This window comes from Equus asinus, chromosome 8 (genome assembly GCF_041296235.1).
Source record: "Equus asinus isolate D_3611 breed Donkey chromosome 8, EquAss-T2T_v2, whole genome shotgun sequence".
Lineage (NCBI taxonomy): Eukaryota > Metazoa > Chordata > Mammalia > Perissodactyla > Equidae > Equus > Equus asinus.
The window spans coordinates 97120386-97143661 of record NC_091797.1 but is presented as its reverse complement, the minus strand read 5'-3'; the positions used below and the strand labels follow the sequence as shown (position 1 = coordinate 97143661).

Below are 23276 nucleotides of genomic sequence, written 5' to 3'. Positions count from 1 at the left end.
CAGAACAGAATGCACACTGCACTGCCCCTGCAGCTGCCCTCCTTTCCTGCGATGGAGCCTCAGCCTGCCGGGTCTCTCTCCTCTTTCCTGTTCCCTGTCTCTGGGCTTCCTGTACTTAGCACAGAGTTAGGTCTTGCTTTTTTCTCCCTCTGACAATCCGCCTTTATTAGGTAATCACATGGAATTTGTAAGGATGCTGATGTGACTATGGGCGTGGTTGGGTTTAGATCCACCAGGTTGATGTTTGTTTGCTATTTATCCCATTTGTTTGTCCCCATTTCCCTCTTTTTCTACCTTCTTTTGGGTTAATTGTTCGTATGATTCCATCTTACCTCCTGTATTAGCTTCATGGCTCAGCCACTTGATTTCATGTTTTGTGGTTGCTTTGAGGATTCCTGCCTCCATCTCCTGTTTGTGCCAGTCTGCCTTCAGGTGACACTGTCCACTTCACGACAGTCCACTTCTGTGTCCCCTTCTTGCCCTTGTGCTAGTGATTGTTGTATTTTACTTTTATGTGAGTTATGCACCCCACAATAAATCATTATTTTTGTTTTAACATTCAACTGTGTTTCTAAAATATGGTGAAAAGTCTTTGATATTTGCCCACATATGTAGCAGTTGTGACATCTTCATTCCTCGTGTAGTCCCAGTTGTCCATCTAGTATTGTTTCCCTTTTTAAAAAATTTTTTGCTGAGGAAGATTCACCCTGAACTAACATTTGCTGCCAATCCTCCTCTTTTTGTATGTGAGCTACCACTGAAGCCTGGCCACTGACAGACAAGTGGTGTAGGTGCACTCCTGAGAATTGAAACCAGGTCCCCACAATGGAGCATGCCCAAATTACCCACTAGACCAACTGGAGCTGCCCCTGTCATCTTCCCTCTGCCTAGCTGAATTCCTTTAACACCTCTTGTCGTAGTGATCTTCTAATGATTAATTCTCTCAGTGTTTGAATGTCTGAAAAAATCTTTCTTTTGCCTTTTTCTTTCAGTTTTGTTGTGGGATAATGGACATAAAAATAAAATACTTACTTCAAGTGTATAATTTGACAAGGGTTAGCATTTGTTAACATGTTGATAACCCATGAGGCCATCATCTCTATCAAGATAATGAACATGTCCGTAACCCTGAGTTCCCTCATACTCCTTTGTGAGCCCACCCTCCTGACCCCCTTCTGCCCCTCCTTTCCTTGTTTTCTAAAATTTTATGTCAATGGGATCACTGAGCTCAGTTTTTGTTGTGGTTTGGGTTCTTCCACTGTGACTGAGATTCATCCGTGTGGCTGCACATGTCGACATGGTTCCTTTCATTGCTGAGTATCCCTTTTTTGTGGTAAGATACACACAACAAGAAATTTACCATTGTAACCATTTTTATGGATATAACTCAGTAGCACTAAGTACATGCATGTGTTGTATAACCAGCACCACTGTTTCCAGAACTTTTTATCATCCTCATGTCTTGTCTTCTGCGGTATATAATCTGTCATTAATACCATCTAGTGTATTTTTCATTTCAGACACTATCTTTTTTATCATTAGCAGTTTGACTTAGGTCTTTTTAATATCAAACATGTTCCTCTTATCATGCTAATTTTTCCTCTACCTTCCTGAGCATGTGGATATATAACAGTTATTTTAATGTCCTTGTCTACTGATTCTATCATCTATGCCATTTCTGGGTCTGTTTTTATTGATTTCTTTTTCTCTTCATAGGGTCACATTTTCTGGATTTTTTTTATATACCTGGTAAGTTTAGATTGGACACCAGACATTATGAATTTCACATTCTCGGGTGTTAGGTTTCCTTGGTATTCCTTTAGCTATATGTAGGCTTTTTTGGGGATGCTATAAATACACCTGGGAACAGTGTGACCCTTTGAGGCTTGCTTTTCAGCTTGCTTAGGTAGGTTCCGAACAGCCTGGATTGTAGCCCTCACTGGGCCCCACTTCTGAGGACCCTGTGCAGTGTCTGTGAGGGAGAGGTCTTTCCAGCGTGGTGGCTGTGAGTTCAGGAGTCCCCCACACATGTGTGCCGAGCCGGCCACAGCTGTGGGCTCTGTGGGACCCCCCGCTGGTCTGCACAGAGCTCTTCCCTGCAGCTCTCTCCCCACCTCTCTCTCGGCACCATGGTTTCCAGCTGCCTTTGTCTACCTGAACCCTGAATCCTCTCTTCACAACTCAGGGGGATCCCTGGGCTTCGGGTCTCCCTCCCTCTGCTGCAGCCGGGAAACTCCCCAGCAGGTTTCTGGGGCAGGAACATGCTGACTTTGTTTCTCTGCTCTGAGCCATCACTGTCTCTGCTGCCTGTTGGCCAGTGACCAAAAAGTGTTATTTCATGTAATTTGTCTGGTTTCCTAAGCCATTGCTTAAAACAGGGTGGGAAATCCCTCCTTTGGTGGAAGAAAGATTACTTGACTGCTTATTTTATATTAGTTTTTATATTACTTACTGATTGCTTGGAAGACGAGTTCATAATGGTGCTATCATGGTTCAAGTGTGTCTCCATCCATGTTGGATGGCAGGTGTTCAGATATGAAATAATCATGGCAGGTCAAGGGATGTGATGTCTGAGAAAACCTGCAGACACCAAAATGTTTTACAAGTACTAATTCATGATATCAGGTCTCCTTTGCATGTCATAGAGTGTCGATTGTCTTCAGACGAGGGTCTCACGTTTATGTTCTGGGTCCCAGAGTGAGTGCATCTCTACCCATGTGGGGTGGGTGGGGGTCCAGATCGGCGATGGCTGCTGGGAATGGTACTGCCTTGAACATGGAATTCACTCAATGGTCAGATGCCAAGAGACGAAATGATCAGTGGTGGGGATGACTCGTTTAACACGTCCTTCAATAAGACTGGGGCTGGCAAGCGTGTGCCCAGAGCAGTGTTTGTGGACCTGGAGCCCACCGTGTCGGTAGGTACATGGACACTCGGGGTGGCTGTCCTGGGAGGGTGGGAGAGCCTTGCTAAAGCCCCCCATGGGCTCCTTGGATCCCCCTGCAGAAGGGACAGACATACAAGTGTATGCCCGTGGTCACGTTAGGTCACACACTGGAAGGTTAGTGCCTGACATGTCCATGGGACTCAGGCTCCTAATTGAGAAGAACCTGCAGTGAGGTTGGCCGGCACTGAGATGGGCTGGGGGTGGAGTCACTCGTGGCCTCCTCGGCCCCGGCCAGGTGGTTGTGTAGACCCTGTCTGCAAGGCACCCGGGCACTGGTCCCTCCTTAGTGCTGTGTGCTCCCTCAGGCTGGGGCACGAGTCTTGACCTGCATCTTAGACATAGAAAGGTCAGTATAGAACATTCGTTGGGTTCCCCCAGATTAGAAGTCTGAGGTAGTTTCCCAGGAGAGCTGCAAAGAGAACACCTTTCAGTGGCCACCAGGGGATGACAGAATGTCACCCTGAAGCCTGTGAGACCTGGGCCACATAGGGTGCCCTGATGGGACTGCCCAGAAACAGTCATGCTGTAGACTGTCTAGCCTGTAAGGGATTTTTAAATCCCACTCTTGGCTGTAGCTACGGGGATGGAAGAAACACACACGTGAAGAGTTGCCTGTGTGTGAGTGTGAGAGCTCTCCTCCCTTCTTGGGGAACTGGTCACACTGGCATTTGTCCCATGAGTTGACTCCTCTCTCCTAGAGCCATTGGGTGCAGTTGTAGTCTGTGTATTACACAGAGACGTTTCCTGTGAGACACCAATGCTGCTGACCTACAAGGAACAGCGTGTGCTTGGTAGAAGGGGACGATCCCAATCTGTCCACCCTGGTGAGTTAACAACAGGCCTTAAAGACTCATGGCCCCTGTGTCCTCTTTGTAGATGAAGTGTGCACAGGGACCCACAGGCAGCCCTTCCACCCGGAGCAGCTGATCACCGGGAAGGAAGACGCAGCCAATAATTACACCAGAGGCCACTGAAGCATCTGCAAGGAGATCGTCGACCTGGTCCTGGACCAGAAACTGGTGAGAAGCGCACTGAGAAGGCCACTTCTGGATGTTGTCCTGTACGGGAGGGTAGGTCTTGGAATGTGACGAGGAGGACATTGTGGCAAAACTGAGGCCTTAATCACGAGTCCACAGTCTTACCCTCCAGGGTGGCTGTGGTGCATGCATACATCTTTACCGTCTGTCTGCTTTGCCTCTAAGTGCCATGCATGTTCACTGTGGAGGGTGTGAACCGTATGTTCTTGCAGAGGAAGAGAAGTGACCGGGGCTGTGGAGGTTGCTCTGTGCCTTCTTCCCGCCTTGACTTCCATCCTCTGCTTTCTCTCAGGCGGGTCTGTGTGCGGGGCTGCAGGGCTTCCTCATCTTCCACAGCTCCGGGGGCGGCCCCGGCTCTGGGTTTGCATCTCTGCTCACAGAGCGCCTCTCAGTGGACCATGGCAAGAGGTCCAAGCTCGAACTTGCCATTTCCCCAGCGCCCCAGGTTTCCATGGCCATGGTGCAGCCCTCCAACTCCATCCTGACCACCCACACAACCCTGGAACATGCTGAATGTGCCTTCATGGTGCACACTGAAGCCATCTATGATGTTTCTTGGCACAACCTGGATATCGAGCTGCCCAAGTACACCAACCTCAGTCATCTCATTGGACAGTCTGTGTCCTCCATCACGGCCTCCCTGCAACAGCAATGAAGAAGCCCACCATTCATTGAGCACTAACTGTGCGTGGCACATTCTGGATACTAGAGACACAGCAGCCAACAGAGACACTGTCCCTCATGGTGGAGACAAAGAGACAGGCGGTCAGAGGCCTGTGCTAACATGAGAGCTGGTGTAGACAGGACCGTGGGCTGATGGAATTAGCCACGTGGTGGGTGGAGGATCCTGTTGTGGGCCCCATGATGGGGACCCGGATCCAAGGAATTAGAGGGTCTCTTCTTAGACACTAAACCCACACATCTGAAGCCAGGCCTGCGAGCCCACAGGAGGGGCACAAACCACAGATTTACGAGGTGGAGGAAGAAAGATGGGGGCATCTGTGAAACAAGGGAGGGTCCCTCTTTCCAGCACAGACCGCAGGTTGTGGGTCCGGGTTCCCTTTGGGGTCTGCCCAGGTCATGATCCCAATGGCCACACTTCTCACAGAATGTCCTGCACTGGGGCTGGGGTGTCTGCAGTGGTGAGGGTCACCATGGAAGGTGACACAGAGGATGACAGGCCTGCACAGGGAGCGGGGGATGGAGAGGTGAAGTCAGCTGGCTGACACACCAGCTGCCTTTTGACCCCTGGGAGCCCCAGTCCTCAGGAAGGAACAGCCCTCTGGGCTTGACCTCCTCCCCCAGAACTGAAAGTCTCCCGTGACCCCACTGCCTCAGTTTCCCCAGGTCCCCTCTTCCTCTGACCAGATTAACTAAGAGAATCTGGAACCTTCTCCCCCAACCCCACTCTGTCATCTGGGGACTTCAAGAATCCCAACTAAAGACTCTGGGCCGCGTGTCCCGTGTTAACTGCCCACAGGTCTGGCCGTGTGAGGGAGGGGAGGGGACGCGGCCCTCATGGCCCCGTCATCCCGAGTCTGCAGGAGTTCTGAACAGCAGCTTAATTCCAGTGAGTCCGCCCCACCTGGAGGACAGAGCCGTCCTCCTCATGCCAAGTCCATCGGGGACGCTGTCTCCAGCCCCATGTGCTTCCTCCCGGGGATGCCTGGAGGCGGGAGACGGACCTGTGCAGAGCCCTCGTGGTCTCCCACTGCCCTCGGCTCCCTTCTCCGCACCCAAGCCCTGCACCCGACCATGGCCTCTGCGAGGGCAGCCCAGGCCCTTGTCCTCCTGGACCCATGGCCCAGCCAGAAGGCCCGGGGCCTGGGGACGAGTGCTCAGAGCAGGTGGCATGGGGCAGAGGGTAGCTCTGGATGTGACCTTGTCCCTCTGGGGCAGGGAGGGAAGGTGCTGGCCTGTCCCCACGGTGGCATGAAGCCCCCACTGTGGGACCACTGGCCCGGCCTAGTCGCAGCAGCAGGCTCTGCACCTGCCCCAGGAGGTGAGGTGCTGGAGCTCCTGGTGCCGGCCCTCCACTCAGCTCTGATGCCGCCAGCAGTGAGGCAGGGAGGCAGGGACACCCGGCAGCCAGGGGCGCTCATTGGGCCCCTGGTGTGGACCTCAGGTGGCCAGCACCCAGGGAGGTCTGCCCCGCCTCTGACTCCTCTCCCCACAGGCCCATGGGTCCCTCCCCTGGGACATTGGTAGGAAACACAGTAGACTGGGAGGATGCACACCGACTCTGGGGGCTTTTGTTTTCTTCTTTCTGCTTCTCTGCTCTTCCCAACGTTTCTGTAAGGAGCACACGTCGCAGACTGAAAATGACAGCAGCAGCCTCCTTTTATTCACCAGCTCTTCTCTAGTGTGTGAGGGATCGTGGCACATGTCACACACTCAGACAGACCAGAAAGATGTCAGGTGAGCAGGAAAAGACCCTTCATGTTCCTGCGGCCCCACCCAGATGGGAGCACGGCCACAGCTGCCTGAGGGACCTTCAGGAAGCGTCTGTGCACAGGCCTCAGTCCCCTCTGTACATAGGCCTCCTACCCGGCCTCGGTCTCTCACATGGGGACACAGCACCTACTTACTGTAAAGTGATGTCGTGAGAGAACACATCACTCTAGGGCCCGGGTACATCCAGGTTCACGGCAGCATGAGTCCAGCAGCCAAGAGGTGGACGCAGCCCAGTGTCCGCTGATGGATGAAAGGATAAACAGATGTGCTGTATGCACATGCTGGAGTACCACTCAGCCCCGAGAAAAAATGAGGTACTGTCACGGGCTACAACATGGACGAACCATAAGGACACTATGCTGAGTGAAATCACAGTCACAAAGGGACAAATACTGTATGGTTCCTCTTCTGTGAGGCACCTAGAGTAGTGAGACTCACACACAGAAAGTAGAATGGAAGGTCCAGGGGCTGGGGAGGGGTCACGGGGTTAGTGTCTAATGAGGACAGAGCTTCGCTCTGGGATGATGAGCACATTCTGGAGATGGACGGTGCTGACAGCTGCACAACAAGGTGAATGTACCTAATGCCACTGAACCGCACTCTTACAAATGCTTAAAAGGGTACCTATTACATTATGTATCTCTTAGTACATAAAACCAGAGTAAGTGCCTTCAATGGAAGCTGTTATGGTCACTCAAGCTCCTGGGACATCATAACATCAGTTAACAGTGGGAGGGCACATGCCAGGCACCCTGATGCGTGCTGTACACAGAAAGCATTAACAATCCCATGACAAGGCATCATTATGACCCCATGTGATGGGAGGAGACTGAGGCACATAGAGATAAGTGATCTGCTCTCTGTCACACAGAGTGGTGGAGCAGGGCTCATTGATGGGTGCTCGTAGCCCCCAGCCCGCACTGGGATCACTCAGGTGAGGATGGGGGAGGGAGGCGGTGGCCCCCTCAAGAGAGACAAGGGAGGGGTTCCCTGCAGCAGAGGCCTCGGGGGCTCTCCCTGTCCCATGCCATCTTCCTGCACCCTGAATGGGGTTGGTGAGCTGCTGGGGATGACTGGGGTCACCCAAGGGTGTGGGCACTTCCACTGGGGACCCACACTTCCCAACCACTGTTTCCCAACCTGGGTCCCCGTCACCCTCGGCTTTGCTGGGCCAGCAGGCCATGGATAGTCAGTCGGCGTGGAGTCCCCACCCTTAGCCCCCAGGGTTCAAAGCAAGTGGCTTTGGGGGTGGGGGCCGGGGTCTGCCCGGAGGAGGCTCACAGGGCCCTGGCGACGGGTGGTCTAGGGCCAGCTCTACATGAGGGATCCTAGAGGATGCTGCCCACCCTGAATTAATGGAGGAGCCTCTGGCCTTCTCTCAGAAATGACTAGAAGCCCTTGGCCCCCACTAGGGATGCAATGCCACAAGTGGGGGTCGGGGAAGGTAAGGCCTCAGGATGGGAGACCCCCCTCCAGCACTGCTGTCCCCCTCAGCGGGTGGAGTGGTGTGCACTTGGAAAGTCTCCAGGCCCTCAGAGAGCCAGTCCCCACCCACTCCCCGCCAGCCGACAAGGGTGCCCCCTGGACCCGGTTTCTCTCTGCGCTGCTCCCCGTTAAATTCCCTGGGGAGGAAAAAAAAAAACAAGCAAACAGATTCTCCCGGAGGAGAAACCCTGATCTAATGAGCATTTCAGCTTCTCACTGAGAAATCCTTTGTCCCGTTCTTCTGGGCCAGCGCTGATGGAGGGAGAGAAGGCGCCCAGTGTTTGGGCAGGGGGATTCGGGGAGAGCAGTGAGCAGGGGAGGGAACAGCCCACCTTGGTGGAGGCCCCTCTGCACAGCTTGTTGACTTCCTCTCAGACCAGCAAGGGGGGCATTTAACCCATCTGGGTCAGACCCCATGGTGGGGAGACAGATTGTGCCTCTGCTGATGCCCTGGACCCCGCCCTATTACTCGGTTCTCTGACCCTGGGACCCTGACTGCTGGTCTGCATCACCTGCAGGCCCACGTAGTGCATGGCCTCTACTGTGAAGGTGCTGGGTCAGGCCAGGCCCTCAGGTGCCTGCATGGCCCAACCAGCCCTCTGCTGCCCCCCTGCGGCCGTGCAGAGGAGGCTGTGCATTAGTGCCCAGGGCCTCAGACCCCAGACTCCCTTTCCTGCTCTCCAAACCAGCCAAACAGGGCATGTCACCACCAGCCCTTAGCCCCAGGCCCACCTACACCCCATTTCCAAGCCCATGTCCACCTGTGTCCTCTGGGACCAAGTAGAGCCATGACCAACTTGGTATTTCCTCCTGGCTGGCCAGGGTCCCTGCTGGACATCATCTACTGCCCCATCAGTCATTAAAGGTTTCGCCTCCACTGGTACCGTCACCGTCGGCTTCGGGCAGATCAGGGTGGGCTCATTGTTGGCACCAGGGCACCTGCTGGGTAGGGGACCAAGGCCGGGTCCTGGTATGTGTGGGCCAGTCGATGTCCTGCTGTTACAGAGCTCTAAGCACATGGTGCTCACATGGGTCTCCCTGAATAAAGTGGCCCCTCGGGGGAGGTGTGTGGTGAGGGTTGAATCCTACAACAGGTCATTTGGGGACCAGTGATGACAGCCCCGCTCTGGGTGGAGTCTCCCCCCAGTGTGCTTGGCTCCCTCGCTGAGTGGTTCTGTTCCGCCTCCTCTGCTGCACACTCAGCCAGCAGCCGTCACAGGCCCCGAGCATCCTGCCAAACTTCCACAAGCAAACAATTCCCCAACGTTCATTTAGCTAGATGATTCATTTTATGTCATTTTCCAATTCCTATTAACTGTGTTTCAAATGCCCTGCTTCTTTATGTTTCTGTTTAAACCTCTACAAGAAGCACTAGATCAGTGATCATCGGATGTCCGAGGCCATCATGGGTTCTCCTTTCCCTGGGTCTGACGTTCCTGGGGGGCAGGAACTGTCTTGATCCCGACCGTGGCTGCCCAGCGCTGTGCTTGGTACAAAGCAGGTCAGCGCTCAGGTGGGTGTGCAGAGTGGGCCAGAGCAGCATTGTACTAATGGAGTCCTGGGACCCCTGGTGGCTGACTCAGGCCACCCCCCTGCCTTGTGACCTTGTGTCCCCGCCTGGGACCTCTCCAAGGCCTGGTCCCCATGGCCAGGCTCTGCCCCAGGCTGGCCCGTGACAGTCTTCCCTGATGGCAAGCAGTGAGCAGATCAAGGCCCGGAGGAGACGTGTGTGTGAGAATCAAGCAGCTGACACGTCTTCCCTCTCGCTCTGGGCTGGGGCTGGACTCACACTTTCCCTGTGCTCATTTCTCACCACACTCCTGGGGGCAGGTTTCTCATCCTCTCCATTTAGGGAGGAGGGAACCCCTTAGAAAGGTGGGGTGAGTGCGATTTGTGTATTATGTGCACACACATGTCAGGGGGAGCTTGGCAACTGCTGTTTCCTGTGAAGGCCTGTCCTCGATTAAATGACATCCTTCTGTTTTAGTGTCAAGAATGTTCCTTGATATGATCATAGTGCACATAAAGGGCAGCTCCTTTATGCATTCATGATTGGCAACCTCAGGCCTCCAATGTCATTGAAACCTGATTCGGTCGTGACAGCCATGGGAGAACCCCTGGGCTGAGGGGGTTCCTCCTGACCTCCCAGGACAGAAGGGGGGAGGTGGAGGTTGGAGGTGTCACTGGCTAAGTAGCCGGGACTTCTGTGGCATCAGCACCTCAGGCACCTTGGCCCTGGTGAGCGGTATGCATCCAGGGGAGCATATTGCAGTCGGTGATCCTCCTGTAAACTGAAGGGGAACAAAGATTGGCATCAAGAACAGGTGCACAACTTTATGACAAATCCAGAATGTCTTTGTATTTGTATTTGCTCACTCATGGAAGGTACGTTAAAGTCTGGTGGATTGCACCCAGCAATGTCACTGCAAGTACTGAATTTCCCATGATCCTCGTTTCTCTGCCTGCTGGCCGTGCTGACCTGCATTTGTGTCTGTTGTCTGATAGAGTGTTTAGGGTTGGATTCAGGGTCAACAAAGAGCCCTTTGCAAACACTGTGGATTCTTTTCAGTTGTCTCCTGAGGCGTCTGTCATGTCTGGAATCCACTCCAACCCCGAGGAGGAGCGTCCCTTCAGTGCCTATGAAATGGACTCTTGACAACTTTATAATTTTAAAACTGGGAATCTGCAGGATTCAACTCTTCATGATTCCCAAATGTTTTTTTCACCAACTGATGCTTTAGAAAGAGATAGTTAATTGTCCTCTGTGACTTCTGAGATCATCCCTGGGGGTGGAGCAGTGATGGGTGTGGGTCCACCTTCACATTCAGGGTGTGGATCCGTGTGACCTAAACTGACATTCTCTCCATTTGATGACTTCTCCATGTCTCCTCCCCCTGAGTGATGATGATTCTTTCCTGACACTTGTCAATATGTGTTTTCAAACCTTCAGCGCCTTCTTCTAAAAATTAAAACATGGAAATCCTCGTGAATATTTCAGGATTTCCTGATACCTCGAACGGTAACTAATAGAATTCCTCTAGGTTTCGTTGTCCTAGTTCAGATCCTTTAAGGTGAGTGAACAAGATTCTGTGCTCCCTTCTGGGGGTTACGTTCTGTGTTGACGACGCACAATGCTGTCTTTTAATCACGGGAACAGCTTTAGTGAGATACAGTTCACATACAAGTCACACTTGAAGGCATGCAATTCATGGTTTTCTAGTATATTCACAGAATTGTGCAACATCAGCACAGTCGATTCTGGAAGCTTTCCACCATCCCTCTAAAGAAACACCTTCCTCGTTAGGAGACAGTCCCATTTCCCCAAGCCCCTAGGGCCTAGGCAAACACAAATCCACTTTCTGCTTTTATGGATTGGCCCGTTTTGCACATTTCTTGTGAATGGAATCATATAGCGTGTGACCTTCTGTGTCTGGCTCCTTTCACTCAGCGTAATGGTGTCAGGGTCCGTCCGTGTTGTGGCGTGTGTCAGCCCCTCATTGCTTTGATTGCTGAAGAATATCCATTGTGCAGCTGTAGCACGATGTATTTCTCCTTTCCTCAGGTGATGGACATTTGGGTTGTGTCCACTTTGTGGCTCTTATGACTATGGCTGCTGTGAACATTCCTGCACAAGTTTCTGCGTGGACATCTGCTTTCATCTCTTTTGGGCGCACACCTGGGAGCGGAACTGCTGGGTCAGATGGTCACTCTCTGTGTCCCTGTTTGGATGCCAGGAGGACCTTCTCCAAAGAGCCTGCACCGTTTCCTGTTCCTGCAGCAGCGTGTGAGGGTCCCAGTTCCTCCACATCCTCACCCACACTCACGGTCTGTCTTTGATTCTAGCCACGCTGTGGGTGTGAAATGGCATCTCTCTGTGACCTCGATCGGTATTTCTCTGACGGCTGATGACGTTGGACATCTTCTCATGGGCTCAATGGCCATTTGTGTGTCTTCTTGGAGAAATGTCTGCTCAGCTCATTGGCCCACTTTTAAATTGGATTAATTGTATTTCTATAACTGAGTTGTCACAGTCCTTTATATATTCCAGGTATGTTTCTTATCAGATATCTGAGTTGGTAATTTTTCTCTATATCGTGGGTTATCTCTTCACATTCTTAATGGTGCCCTTCGAATCCCAAAAGTTTTGCATTTTAGTGATGCCTAATTTATGTGTAATAGAGTCTTACTAGATGGAAATGATTCAGACATTAAATCACATGCTCATCAATATTTTGGTTATCTGAGTTAAAAGCCTGCTGTGAAAGGGTCAGGGAGAGATTTGAATTAGTTCATTTCAAGATTCGCTATAGATCCAAAGGAACTCATCAGGGAAGATATCAAATGTCAAATATTTCTTTATTATCCTTTTGGTGTTCATGGGGTCAGTAATCATAGCCCCTCTCTCATTTCTGACAAGAGTAATTTGTGTTTCTTTCTTTCTTTTTTTCTTTCTGAGTTAGCCTGGATAGAGGTTCATCCAATTTTTTAATCTTTCTTAAAAACTAGTTTTGGCTTTGTCGATTTCTCTCTTGATTTCCCATGGTCAGTGTCATTAGTTTCTGCTGTAACTTTTTCATTATTTCCTTCTTCTGTTTGCTTTAGGCTTCTTTTGTTCTACTTTCTGCAGCTTATTGTGTCAGATCTTTATTTTTTCTAACATGTGCATGCAATGCTATAAATTTCCCTCTAGGTACTCCTCTCACTGCATTCCACACATTTTCATAAGCTGTATATTCATTTTCATTCTGCAGAAAATATTTGCATTTTCTCTTGAGACTTCTTTCTTTGATCCATATGCTGTTTAATCTGCAAATATGTGGTGATTTTGCAGCCATCTTTCTGTTTTTGTTTTCTGTTTTAGACTCCTTTTTGGTGTGAGAACATACATTGTCTGATTTCTATTGTTTTAAGTTTGTTGAGGTGTGAGATTTTTTTACCCAGAATGTGATCTATCTGGTGAATGTTCCGTGTGAGCTTTGGAGCCTGGGTGTTCTGCTGTGTTGGGTGTGGTCTTTTATGAATGTCACTGAGCTCCAGTAGATGGGTGGCACCATCCAGTCCGTCCTTCCTGAGGTTCTGCCTGCTGCATCTGTCACTCACTGAAAGAGAAGTGTTTAGTGCTGTCGTGGGGATTTGTCTGGTTCTGTGTACATCCACTATGATAGTGGATTTGTCTATTTCTGCTTCCAGTTTTATCAAATTTTTCCTCACATATTTTGATGTTCTGTTGTTAGAGGCATGCATGTTAAGGACTGTCATGTCTTCTTGAGAAGTGACCCCTTTTACATCATGGAATGCCTCTTTCTCCCTGAGAATTTCCCTTGTTCTGAAATCGGCTTTGTCTGGAATTAACACAGATCCTCTAGCTTTCCTTGGATGTGTGTTATCCTGACTTAATCTTGTCCTGTCCCTTTACTCCTAACCCACCTGTGTCTTTACAACGAAAGTAGGTTTCTTCTGGACAGCATGTAGTTTGTTCTTATTTTTTTAATGTGGTGTGGTGTGATGAAGTCTGTCTCTTACTGGCCTCATTTAGACCATTCCTATTTAGAGTGATTATTGATGTACTTGGATTAATATTCACCACATTTGTAACTGTTTCTATCCGTTGCTTTTGATCTTTCAATTTTGTCTTGTACTTTCTAAATTATTATTTTTTTCTTTTTATGTTATAGCTTTTATTGAACTTTTAAGTAATACATTTCAGCTTTCTCTGTGATGTTTTCATAATTAATGGTTTTTTTCTTTTTTTAATTAAAGTTGTGAAAGTTAACATCCTTGTGAAATTACAGTTGTACATCATTATTAGTCATGTTGTAGGTGCACCACTTCACCCGTAGTGCCCTCCCCCCACTCCCCTTTCCCCTGGCAACCACTGATCAGTTCTCTTTGTCCATATGTTAACTACCACCTATGAGTGGAGTCATACAGAGTTCGTCTTTCTCTGTCTGGCTTATTTCACTCAACATAATACTCTCAAGGTCTATCCATGTTGCTGTGAATGGGACGACTTTGTCATTTTTTTATGGCTGAGTAGTATTCCATTGTATATATATGTACCGCATCTTCTTTATCCAATCATCAGTTGCTGGGCACTTAGGTTGGTTCCATGTCTTGGCTATTGTGAATAATGCTGCGATGAACATAGGGGTGCATGGAACTTTTGGAATTGCTGATTTCAGGTTCTCAGGATAGATACCCAGTAGTGGGATGGCTAGGTCATAAGGTATTTCTATTCTTAACTTTTTGAGGAATCTCCATACTGTTTTCCATAGTAGCTGCACCAGTTTGCATTCCCACCAACAGTGTATGAGGGTTCCCTTTTCTCCACAGCCTCTCCAACATTTGTCACTCTTGGTTTTGGATATTTTTGACATTCTAACAGGTGTAAGGTGATATCTTAGTGTAGTTTTGATTTGCATATCCCTGATGATTAGTGACGATGAGCATCTTTTCATGTGTCTATTGGCCATCCGTATGTCTTCTTTGGAGAAATGTCTGTTCATGTCCCCTGTCCATTTTGTAATTGGGTTCTTTGATTTTTTATTGTTGAGTTGTGTGAGTTCTTTGTATATTATGGAGATTAACCCTTTGTCGGATAAATAACTTGTGAATATTTTTTCCCAATTAGTGGGCTGTTTTTTTGTTTCAATCCTGTTTTCCCTTGCCTTGAAGAAGCTCTTTAGTCTGATGAAGTCCCATTTGTTTATTCTTTCTATTGTTTCCCTCATGTGAGGGGTTATGGTGTCTGAAAAGATTCTTTTGAAGCTGATGTCAAAGAGTGTGCTGCCGATATTCTCTTCTAGAAGACTTATTGTTTCAGGCCTAATCTTTAGGTCTTTGATCAATTTTGAGTTTATTTTAGTAATGGTGAAAAAGAATGGTCAATTTTCATTCTTTTACATGTGGCTGTCCAGTTTTCCCAGCATCATTTGTTGAAGCGACTTTCTTTCCTCCATTGTAGGCCCTCAGCTCCTTTGTCAAAGATTAGCTGTCCATAGATGTTTATTTTTATTTCCAGGCTTTCAATTCTGTTCCATTGATCTGTGCATCTGTTTTTGTACCAGTACCATGCTGTTTTGATTACTGGAGCTTTGTAGTATGTTTTGAAGTCAGGGATTGTGATGCCTCCAGCTTTGTTCTTCTTTCTCAGGATTGCTTTAGCAATTCGGGGTCTTTTATTGCCCCATATGAATTTTAGGATTCTTTGTTCAATTTCTGTAAAGAATGACATTGGAATTCTGATTGGGAGAGCGTTGAATCTGTAGATTGCTTTAGGTAGAATGGACATTTTAACTATGTTTATTCTTCCAATCCATGTGCATGGAATGTCTTGCCATCTCTTTGTGTCATCATCGATTTCTTTCAAGAAGGTCTTGTAGTTTTCATTGTATAGATCTTTCACTTCCTTAGTTAAATTTATCCCAAGGTATTTTATTCTTTTGTTGCGATCGTGAATGGGATTGAGTTCTTGAGATCTTTTTCTGCTGGTTCATTGTTAGCATATAGAAATGCTACTGATTTATGTATGTTGATTTTATACCCTGAAACTTTGCTGTAGTTGTTGATTGTTTCTAATAGTTTTTCTATGGATTCTTTGGGGTTTTCTATATATAAGATCATGTCATCTGCAAACAGCGAGAGTTTTACTTCTTCATTGAGTATTTGGATTCCTTTTATTTCTTTTTCCTGCCAAATTGCTCTGGCCAAAGCCTCCAGTACTATGTTGAATAAGAGTGGTGAAAGTGGGCACACTTGTCTTGTTCCTGTTCTGAGAGGGATGGGTTTCAGCTTTTGTCCGTTGAGTATGATGTTGGCTGTGGGTTTGTCATATATGGCCTTTATTATGTTGAGGTACTTTCCTTCTATACTCATTTTATTTAGGGTTTTTATCATAAATGGATGTTGGATCTTGTTGAATGCTTTCTCTGCATCTATTGAGATGATCATGTGGTTTTTGTTTCTCATTTTGTTAATGTAGTGAATCACGTTGATTGACTTGCAGATGTTGAACCATCCCTGTGTCCCTGGTATAAATCCCACTTGATCATCATGTATAATCTTTTTGATATATTGCTGTATTCGGTTTGCCAAAATTTTGTTGAGGATTTTTGCATCTATGTTCATCAGTGATATTGGCCTGTAGTTTTCCTTCTTTGTGTTGTCCATGTCAGGTTTGGGGATTAGGGTGATATTGGGTTCATAGAATGTATTAGGGAGTGCTCCATCTTCCTCAATTTTCTGGAATAGTTTGAGAAGGATAGGTGTTAAATCTTCTTTGAATGTTTGGTAGAATTCTGCAGAGAAGCCGTCTGGTCCTGGACTCTTATTTTTGGGGAGGTTTTTGATTACTGTTTCTATTTCTTTACTTGTAATTGGTCTGTTCAGATTCTCTATTTCTTCCTGATTCAGTTTGGGTAGGTTGTATGAGTCTAGGAATTTATCCATTTCTTCTAGGTTGTTCAATTTGTTGGCATATAGTTTTTTATAGTATTCTCTTATGATCCTTTGTATTTCTTCGGTATCTGTTGTGATTTCTCCTCTCTCATTTCTAATTTTATTTATTTGAGACTTCTCTCTTTTTTTTTTAGTGAGTCTGGCTAAGACTTTGTCAATTTTCTTAATTTTTTCGAAGAACCAACTCTTTGTTTCATTGATCCTTTCTACTGTCTTTTTTGTTTCAATATCATTTATTTCTGCTCTAATTTTTATTATTTCCCTCCTTCTACTGACGTTGGGCTTTGTTTGTTCTTCTTTTTCTAATCCCGTTAGGTGTCGTTTGAGGTTGTTTATGTAAGGTTTTTCTTGCTTATTGAGGTAAGCCTGTATTGCAATGAATTTCCCTCTTAGGACTGCCTTTGCTGCATCCCAAATAATTTGATATGGTGTGTTTTCATTTTCATTTGTCTCCAGATAATATTTGATTTCTTCTTTAATTTCTTCAATAATCCATTGTTTGTTCAGTAGCATGTTGTTTAGTCTCCACATTTTTGGCCCTTTCCCAGCTTTATTCTTGTAGTTGATTTCTAGTTTCATAGCATTGTGATCAGAAAAGATGCTCGATATTATTTCAACTCTCTTGAACTTATTGATGCTTGCTGTTTCCCAAGATATGGTCTATCCTTGAGAATGTTCCATGTGCGCTTGAGAAGAATGTGTAACCTGCTATTTTGGGATGAAGTGTCCTATATATATCTATTAGGTCCATCTGATCTAATTTTTCATTTAATTCTATAATTTCCTTGTTGATTTTCTGTCTGGATGATCTGTCCATTGGTGTTAATGGGGTGTTGAGGTCCCCTACTATTATTGTATTGCTGTTGATGTCTCCTTTAAGTTTTGTTAATAGTTTCTTTACAAATTTTGTTGCTCCTGTGTTAGGTGCATATATATTTATAAGTGTTATGTCACCTTGGTGGAGCATCCCTTTTATCATTATATACTGCCCCTCTTTGTCTTTATCCGTTTTGCTTTGAAGTCTACTTTGTCTGATGTAAGTATGGCAACACCTGCTTTCTTTTGTTCATTATTAGCTTGGAACATCGTCTTCCATCCCTTCACTTTGAGTCTGTGTTTGTCTGTGGGGCTGAGGTGTGTTTCCTGGAGGCAGCATATTGTTGGATCTTGTTGTTTGATCCATCCTGCCACTCTGTGCCTTTTGATTGGAGAGTTCAATCCATTCACGTTTAGAGTGATTATTGAAACGTGGGGGCCTACTGTTGCCATTTGATCACTTGTTTTCCGGTTCTTTTGCATTTTGTCCTGATGGAGAGCTGTTACTTTGTGTTATTGTCCTTCTGCTTATCTCCTTTGTTCTGGATTTTGTAATCCTTTTCCTTTTTTTGATTTTTCAGGAATGAGGTTCTTCCTGAGCATTTCTTGAAGAGGAGGTTTTGTGGCGATGAACTCCCTTAACTTTTGTTTATCTGGGAAAGTTTTTATTTCTCCATCGTATTTGAAGGATATTTTCGCTGGGTAGAGTATTCTTGGCTGCAGGTTTTTGTCCTTCAGAGTTTTGAATATTTCACTCCAATCTCTTCTAGCCTGTAAGGTCTCTCCTGAGAAATCTGCTGATAGCCTTATGGGGTTTCCTTTGTAAGTTATTTTTTTCTGCCTGGCTTACCTTAGTATTTTCTCTTTGTCATTGACTTTTGCTAGTTTCACTACTATATGCCTGGGGGTTGGTCTCCTTGCGTTAATAAAGTTTGGAGATCTATTGGCTTCTGTCACATGGAGATCCATCTCTCTTCCCAAGTTTGGAAAGTTCTCAGGTATTATTTCTTTGAACAGGCCTTCTGCCCTCTTCTCCTTCTCTTCTCCCTCTGGTATACCTATAATCCTTATGTTGCATCTCCTAATTGAGTCAGATAATTCTCAGAGAGTTTCTTCATTTCTTTTTAGTCTTAGTTCTCTCTCCTCCTCTGTCTGCAGCATTTCTATATTCCTATCCTCCAAATTGCTAATTCTGTCCTCCATATTATAGACCCTACTCTTCAGAGAGTCCAGATTTTTCTTAATCTCCTCCATTGTGTTCTTCATCTCCAGTATTTCTAATTGGTTCTTCTTTATAGTGTCAAGCTCTTTTGTGACATAGCTCCCAAACTCATTGTGTTGTCTATCTGAATTCTCTTTTAACTCGTCGAGTTTTTTAATAATGGTAGTTTTGAAATCATCGTCATTTAGGTTATAGATTTCATTGTCTTTGGGATTGTTTTCTGGGTGCTTATCATTTTCCTTCCTTCTGTTCTGGAGATTTAATATATTTTTTCATACTGCTTTATGGCGTGGATTTGTGCCTCCGCATAGAGATAGAGTTTAGTCGCTGCTTCCACTTGTGACTGGTGTTGGGGGGGGCAGTTGTTTAGACTGCACCAACCAGGAACCCTGTCAGCTGTTACTGACTGGACCTCGACCCCTCCTCGTAGTCACAGTGGTCTTGTGGGGTCACTCATCGGTTGTGGGGGCAATTGCAAGGGGGCCTCAGGCTGCTGGCACCTACTGTTGCAGCCCACTTAGATGCGCTCCCTCCTTGTGGTCTGCAGTGGTGTTGTGGGCTGTCCCAGCAGCCAGGAGCAGGATCACCTATAATCACTGCTTTGTCCCTAACAGAGCCCACAAGATCACACTTGTCCACTATAGGCCCCAGCAGAGCTATGGGTATCTTCTGCAGTCTGTCGTTAGCTCACCTAGCTGTGCTGCTTTTGCCCCAGGGCCTTCCTGCCTTGTGATTGCCAGTCGGGACCTCTCCACTAGTGCTGTGCAGAGGCTTTCGCTGAGGCTGCTGTAGGAACCTGGAGTTCACCCCTGGGCTATGTAGCCATTTCACTGGAGCTCCACTCTGCCCCACTCCACTCTCATGGGATCTCTGGGAGCCCCTTGCCTCGTATGGGACATGGCCAGAGTCTGTGGGCCTGGCAGTGGCTTGTAAGCTGCTGCCTTGTGGGGAATTCTGCTCTAGGGAGCTTCCTGGTGTTCTGAATGCTGGGTGGGGCCTCCCTGCCAATGGCGAGCAGAGGCCCTCCCTGCTGGGGGGGTGCGGGACCCTGGAGCGTCCCCCTGGGCTGCAGAGCCGGGTGTTGGAGCTCCACCCAGTCCCCAAGCACGTCCACAGGAAGTCCGGGCACCCCCTGCACCAACCCGTGTGCTGGAGACTGTGGGCCCAGCAGCAGCTGGTGGTCTGGTGCAGTGCCAGGGAATCCACCCACTGGGAGCTTCCCTTTGTTCTGGATTCTGGGCGGAGCCTTCCTGCTAACGGTGAGCAGAGGCTTTCCCTGCCGGGGAGGTGCGGGACCCCAGAGCCTCCCCCTGGGCCACAGAGCCAGGCGCTGGAGCTCCAACTGTGTCCCCAAGCACGTCTACGGGAAGTCCGGGTGCCCCCTGCACCAACCCATGCACCAGAGACTGTGGGCCCAGCAGCAGCTTGCAGTCTGGTGCCGTGCCACTGGGAGCTTCCCTTTATTCTGGATTCTGGGCGGGGCCTCCCTGCTAATGGTGAGCCGATGCCTTCCCTGCCAGTGGGTGCGGGACCCTGGGGATTCCCCCAGGGCTTAGGTGTGATCACAGGGGGCTTGAGTAGGGCTGTTGTCACCTGTTTCCACCGTCGCTCCATTGGTGAATGCACATTCCCGCCCTTGGTGTGTGGCGATGCTATGGGGGAGTCCACTGGAAGAGAGCCTCCTCCAGGAACTAGGCTGTCTGGGGGTCAGGGGTCGGAGAGTTTTCACCTATTTCCACCTCCTCCCGGGGGGAAGTCTGTCCGCCTTCCGATGTATAGTAGCATGAAACTCTTAGGCGTCTTGAGATGCTATCTGGATATCCTTTGTTAATTGGTGAATGTCCAATTAATTGTAGATTCGGCAGGGGAGAGACGAAGAAGACCACTCACTCCGCCATCTTGGTCCTGCCTATTAGCATGCTCTTATTGCAATTGTCCTCTTAATTGGGTTGGTACCCAGTGTAGCTGGTTGCTAGGCTCAGGGGCGTACAGTTGTGATAGGCCTGAGGCCAACAAGGCTGATGTCCGTTCTATTAGGAGTGCAGCTGAGTGGGGCTAGCCCTTGGCATGGAGGCACTCAGTTGTTTCAGGCTTTGGAAGGTGGAGCTGATCCTTTTTATGGCTATTTGTGAAACACAAGTCTTCTGCCTCTGATAAGCCTCACCCCCCTCTGGACCACATACACTGTCAGCACAGTCCTGGTCCGTGCACACTTCTCAACCCCCTGGAGTGTACCCCACTGCCACACTGCAGAGGCCCCCACCTCTGCCCAAATGCCCCCCACAGTTCACCTGGTCCTCACACAAGCCCTGCCCCACAGAGGCAGACACCTTTGCCTGCCTGTAGAGGATCAAGGCACTCAGTCAATGCAGGCTGAAAAGTAGCCTGAGGGCTTGCTGCTGGGTGGGGCCAGTCCCTAGGGCGGGTTTCCTGCCCTTGCTGAACTGGATTAAATCTGTGCTCTAGTGGGTGTGGCAGACCCCTGGGCTAACAGCCCAAGGGACGCACCTCAATGGCCCCCACCTGTGTCCATATCAGCACGCCTGGACCAGCTCAGAACAACGGCCCCCACCAATGTCTCAGTCTCCGGAGAGGATCTTCCTCTCACCAAGATGCCCCCAGAGCCCACCAGGTGAGTCTCGTTTCACCAAAGGACAGTCAGCCTTCTCTCTGGTGATTTTAGGTTACTGCAATGAGTGAGTTTGTGCGTGGGCCCTTTAAGACCCGGATCTTTTTGGCTTTTGGCCGATAGCTTTTCTGGGGTGTCCTTGCTGCAGTTAATAGCCAGCAAAGCCAGACAGTAAGACTCCCCTCTCAGTTGGGCTGAGTCCGAAGTATGGTTATAGCAGTATTGCCCCTGCTCCGGACCTCACTCCTCCAGCGAGGGCTGCGTACCTTAGGTTGGCTCCTGCCTGGCCAGCTGAGAAGCTCCGCTGCTCCCAAAGGTGGCTTTTTTTCCTCTCTGGCCAGAGTTACTGCCTCTTCTGCTTTCATCAGGACTGTCCCTTATTGTAGGGGTTCTTTTTATCCAGTTTTCAGTTTTCAATCCAGGGTGATGCTTCCTAAAATTGTTGTAACCTGGTTGTGTTTGTGGGAGGAGGCGAGTTCAACGTCTGCTCACAGTGCCATCTTGACGAGAACCTTACCATGCTGTTTTGATTACTATAGCTTTGCAGTATACTTTGAAATCAGAGAGTTTGGTACCTCCATCTTTGTTCTTTTTTCTCAGGATTCCCTTGGATGTTAGGGCTTTTTGTTGTTCCATATACATTTTAGGATTCTTTGTTCTATTTCTGTGAAAAATGTCATTGCATCTTTGATAGGGATTGCATTGAATCTGTAGATTGATTTAGGAAGTATGGACATTTTAACTATGTTAATTCTTCCAATCTGAGTGCACAGATTATCTTTCCATTTTTTGTGTCTTCTTTAATTTCTTTCAACAATGTTTTATAGTTTTTAGTGTACAGGTCTTTTCCCCTCTTTGGTTAAATTTATGCCTAGATATTTTATTCTTTTTGTTGCTATGGTAAATGGGATTGTATTCTTTATTCTTTTTCTACCACTTTGTTGTTAGTGTATAGAAACACAACAGATATTTGTATGTTGATTTTGTATCCAGGAACTTGACTGTAGTCATTTATTATTTCTAAAAGGTTTTTGGTGGATTCTTTAGGGTTTTCTGTATGTAAAATCTTATCATCTCCTAACAGTGACAGTTTTACTTCTTCCTTTCCAATTTGGATCCCTTTTCTTTCTTTTCCTTGCCGGATAGCTCTGGCTAGGACTTCCAATCCTATGTTAAATGAGAGTGGTTAAAGTGGCATCTTTGTCTGGTTCCTGTTGTTAGAGGGATAGCTTTCAGTTTTTCTCCTTGAGAATATTAGCGGTGAGTTTGTCATATACGGCCTTATTATGCTGAGGTACTTTCCTTCTATACCCATTTTATTCAGGTTCTTTACCATAAATGGATGCTGTATCTTGTCAAACACTTTCTCTGCATCTATTGAAATGATCATGTGATTTTTATTCCTCATTTTGTTAATGTGATGCATCACCTTGATTAATTTGTGGATGTTGAGCCATCCCTGTGTCCCTGGAGTAAATCCCACTTGATCATGCTGTATGATGTTGTTAATGTATTGTTGTATTTGATTTGTTAGTACTTTTGAGGATTTTTGCATCGATGTTCATCAGTGATATTGCCCTGTAATTTTCTTTTTTTGTCTTGCCCCTCTCTGGTTTTGATATCAGGGTAATGTTGGCTTCATAGAATGAGTTAGGAAGCTTCTGGTCCTTGTCAACTTTTTGGAAGAGTTTGAGAAAGATAGGCATTAAGTCTTCTTTGAATGTTTGGTAGAATTCACCAGGGAAGCCGTCTGTCCTGGACTTTTGTTTCTTGGGAGATTTTTGATTACTGCTTCAATATCCTTACTGGTGATTTGTCTATTCAAATTGTCTATTTCTTCTTGATTCAATTTTGGAAGGTTGTATAATTCTAAATATTTATCCATTTCTTATAGGTAATCCAATTTGTTGGCATATAGCTTTCCACAGTATTCTCTTATAATCTTTTGTATGTCTGAAGTGTCTGTTGTAATTCTCTTCTTTCATATCTGATTTTATTTATTTGAGCCTTCTCTCTTTTTTCCTTGGTAAGTCTGCCTAAAGGCTTGTCAATTTTTTTTTATCTTTTCAAAGAACCAGCTCTTCGTTTCATTGATCTTTTTCTATTTTTTTAATTCTTTATTTCATTTATTTCTGCTCTGGTTTTTATTTTATTTCCTTCCTTCTACTGATTTTGGGCTTTGTCTGCCCTTCTTTTTCCACTTCCTTTAGGTGGACTGTTACAGTATTT

The 23276-nt window shown here is 47.2% G+C and overlaps 1 pseudogene; it reads left to right on the top strand.

Annotated features, from left to right (window-relative positions):
* The first annotated feature begins 2797 nt into the window (after window positions 1-2797).
* Window positions 2798-23276, top strand: part of LOC106822090 (tubulin alpha-3 chain-like) — a 101369-nt pseudogene continuing 80890 nt past the window's right edge.